Raw genomic sequence first — 4,171 nt, 5'->3', positions numbered from 1 at the left:
AAGCCGAGAGAAGAGGCCTCAGAATGAAACCCATCCTGCTGGCACCTTGATCTTGGACTTCCCAGACTCCAGAACTACAAGAAATAGATTTCTATTGTTTAATCCATCCACTCCGTTATTCTGTTATGACAGCCTGAGCAGACTCTCAGTCTCATTTTATAGGATTCACATTGGTCTTGTTTTATGGGAGTGTGTTGAGACCCCCCCCCCCCACGACACTTGACTGAATGTTCTCTTCATATAATTCCTTTTTTTTCCCTTCACAGTGCTTGTGAGGGGAGCCACTATTAGGAGTTAAACAGTTGTTCGAAACATGGGGCTCAGAGAGGGTAAGTGCTTGCTTGAGATCAGTCAGTCAGGAGCAGAACTGGGATTTGAGTCCATATTCTGTTTGTCCCAGAAAACCGCCTATGCAGAAGCAATTCTGAAATCTTTTCTTACTTATGAAGACTTGTATTATTCTTCTGTAAGCAGTTGATTTTATCCATTTTTTTCCTAGAAAGAGGCTCTGCAAAGTATTTTTTTCTATTTTGAAATACACATCTATACCAAAGAGTAGACTATATATGTATATTTGAAGAAAAATAAAGCAAACATTTCGACATCAAGTTGAGAGAACATCACCAGTACCAGCAGGTCCACTCCAATCACATTCTCCTTTTGTATGTTTTTCTTTCCACTTTGATGCTATATATCCCTCAATTATATATTATTTAGTCTGAAAAATTGAGTAGCAAGTACAAACCTAGCAGTGCAAGGAAAAAACAATGTTATCATTCTCAGGTGAAGGCTCTGAGAATAAGATGGGGTGGATAGTGGTCTAATTCAGCTTCTTTGAGGGTTTCCCAGAGCCCCTTTGGAGGAGGTCGGTGGGCTAGACCATGGCTATCTTGCAGGGCCCTAGTACAGGCTGGGCCTGGGCATTTGGAAGGAAGGAAGTCAAGAGAGCTGCTCTATGTTTTCTGCTTCTCAGCTCAACATGCCCAGCCACTCGCTCTCGGGGGTCAGCCCAATTAGCACACTTCTCTGAGTTACACAAGGTTCCTTAGCTCATCTAGGCTGAGTGTGGAAGGGAGAGGGAGAAAATTCATCATGGTAGAGAAAAACCATGTTTGGAAAGAAGTTTGGGACAGATATATCAAGTCATGTTCAGGTTAAAAAAAATTATGATTGTGGAAGGATCTTGGTAATGAAATGTCCAACTTTTGAGACACTCAACCCTGATCTGGTTGGCTGTCCCTCTGCAGCTGATACACTACTCTTTCCTAGTATCTCCTTTAATTTTTGTCAAAGAGATCATCTTGTCATCTCCTCTGTTGGGTCTCTTGCTTCCTATATATACTATGGATGATCAAAAAGAGCAGCCAAGGACAGTAATAAAGGACTGTTTAGACTGATTTAAGATAAAATATGAACAACATATAAAAATAATATCTGGCTTCTAGTTGGACAAGATGCATGGACTCGTCTATCCATGTTCCTCTAAGTACAACAAGCAAAGAAGAACTCTGCAAGATGGAAAGAAGGCAAACGGGTTAGTGCATTGGCTTCCTGAGGCTACCAGAGCAGATCACCACAAACCGGGTGGCTGAAAATGGCAGAAATGTATTCTCTCCATTTTGGAGGAGGCCAACATTCTGATATCAAGGCGTCAGCCAAGTTAGTTCCTTCTGGAGACTGTGAGGGAGAATCCGTTCCATGCCTCTCTCCTTGCTTCTGATAGTTGCTGGCAATACTCGGCATCCTGTTGGTTGGTACATGTATCACTCTAATCTCCACCTTTGTGGTCACATGGAGTTCTCCCTGTGTGAGTGTCTCTGTGTCCTGAAATTTTCCTCTTCTTGTCAGGTCACCATTTGTTGGATTAGGACCCACCCTAATCCACTATAGTCTCATTTTAACTGGCTACATTTGAAAATATGCTTTTCCCAAATAAGATCACATTTTGAGGTTCTGGGTAGGTATGAATTTTGGGGAGGCACTATCCATTAGGTACCTGGGACTGGAGGAACAATATGTCAGTAGCAACAGGGTGCCTTATAAATGCCCACCTAACCAAAGAAGGTAACTCAAGCCTGACATTTCCCAATCCCCAACCCACCAGCAGAAGGCAAGCAGGTAAGCTATAACTCCTCTGGATCAAATGGGAGTCACACAAACAAAGGAGGTGATCCCAGAAGAGATGCTAGGAGATGAATCTGAAGTCCTGATGACAGTATGCAGCCAGGAAAGCACATTCTTTCCTTGTAAGGCCTGAGATTTTGTTCTTCCACTTAGAGACAATGGGTGGCCAGGAGCAATTTCAAGGGGGATCCTGCCAGAACAGTGCCAAGACCTAGAAACCATTTAATACTGTAAACCTGAGACCCCCTTGCCTCACTCAGAGTTACTAGGCAATACAGGCAAGGGGGATCCTAGCACAATAGAGCCCATCTGAAGCATTCTATAAGCAGAAGGAATCCTGTAGCAACATTACCTGGCTCAGGAAGTACTCTTTTTTTTTAGAGACAGAGTCTCACTTTGTCACCCTCAGTAGAGTTCTGTGGTATCACAGCTCACAGCAACCTCCAGGTCTTGGGCTTAGGTGATTCTCTTGCCTCAGCCTCCCAAGTAGCTGGGACTATAGGGGCCTGCCACAATGCCCGGCTATTTTTTTGGTGTTGCAGTTTGGCTGGGGCTGGGTTCGAACCCGCCACCCTCGGTGTATGGGGCCAGCGCCCTACCCACTGAGCCACAGGCACCATTCTCTCAGGAAGTACTCTTCATGTCCACAGGCCAGGGAGCAGATGGCCCAGACTCGGGGAGCTCCTTCACCCTCTGAAGCAGCACAAGCAGGGACAAGCGGGAGCACCAATCACACAAAATAAACCAAGCAAACCAGAACAGCACCACATAGGCTCTGAAAATTAGATTGTCATTAGAAATACAGCCCATAAAAGTAGACCAGGACCTGCATGCTGAATCTATACATGATGACTACATGGTAAAGTAAAAATCTCAATAGAAACCAAAGTCTTCTAAAATACTAACCAAAATGTCCAGGATAGAGGCTGCTCCAACTTGGCTCCGCAGCTGGGCAGCATCTTTGTGGTGGTACAGAGCATTTCTATTCCAAGGATGATGAAGATAGCTGGCTCTGCTCCCTCCTTGTCCACAAGGTGGATCCCTGGAAAGATGCCCACACCACCCCGCAATCCAGGAGGGAGACCAGCAACCTCTACAAGATCCAGTTTCGCAGTGTGAAGCCCAAGTGTCTGGAGGCCTACAACAGCCTGATGGAGGCTCTGCTGCCCAGGCTGCCGCTGGGCAAGAGAGGACGAGCTTTGCTCGCCCATAGGTGACTGGAACATGTGGTCTGGGGAGCAAGACCAGGCGGTGCACCTGTGGTGGTTCTCGGGTGGCTACCCAGCCTGTGTGGACTGTGCGAACGAGCTCATAAATAAGGAGCGCCTGGAGTTCCGGAAGCAGCAGAGCCAGTGCTGCTCTCTAGAGGAGCGGTTCTCACCCTGTGGTTTGCAACCTCTTTTTAACAATGAAAATACATTGTGGCATTAGGAAGGTTGAGAACCACTGTTCTAGAGAAACCAGTTGCTCCTGGAGTTCAGCTTTTGGAAAGAGCCAGAGCTGAGAGTGGACCCCAACATCTATGCACTGAGGACATACAAGCTCAAGCCAGGAATCACGATCAAATGGGGGAACAACTGGCTCAGGCCATCAAGTACTGGCAGGAGAACTCTACACTGTGCGCCATCTCTAGGCCTATAAAGACCCGCAGTCTCAGGAGGAGGAGCGGCTGGGATGAAAATGTCTGCTTTACATCCCGCCGGTATGACACATGGAGTATTGGACCATGATCCCCTTGAAGATCTTGCCTCTCCAGTGACACGGCCGACACCTCCACCTACCTCCCTTCTCCCTCAGGGCAACCCTGGACAGCTCTCAGTCTTGCTATCTTGCTTTACTATGGGCTCTTGGGAGGATGCAGGGACAGTGCTGTGCTCAGACAAGGGAGAACAGAAGGATGACAAGGTTCTGAAGACATATACCTCTGCCCGGACCTTTCCTGCCTTCCACATCTGCCTCCCTTCCCTGTGGGGAGAAGTTCTAATTTCCCTGAATGAAGAATAGCATTCTTATAGGTTTTCTTAATCTCCTCCTAAGATTCCTCATC

At 46.6% G+C, this 4,171-nt stretch overlaps 1 pseudogene; it reads left to right on the top strand.

Moving 5' to 3' along the window:
• The first annotated feature begins 313 nt into the window (after positions 1-313).
• LOC128581068 (protein NipSnap homolog 1-like) lies at positions 314-3,802 on the top strand (annotated as a pseudogene).
• Positions 3,803-4,171: the final 369 nt, after the last annotated feature.

Source organism: Nycticebus coucang, chromosome 3 (genome assembly GCF_027406575.1).
Source record: "Nycticebus coucang isolate mNycCou1 chromosome 3, mNycCou1.pri, whole genome shotgun sequence".
In the NCBI taxonomy this organism is placed as follows: domain Eukaryota; kingdom Metazoa; phylum Chordata; class Mammalia; order Primates; family Lorisidae; genus Nycticebus; species Nycticebus coucang.
This window is presented reverse-complemented; position numbering and strand designations above follow the sequence as displayed.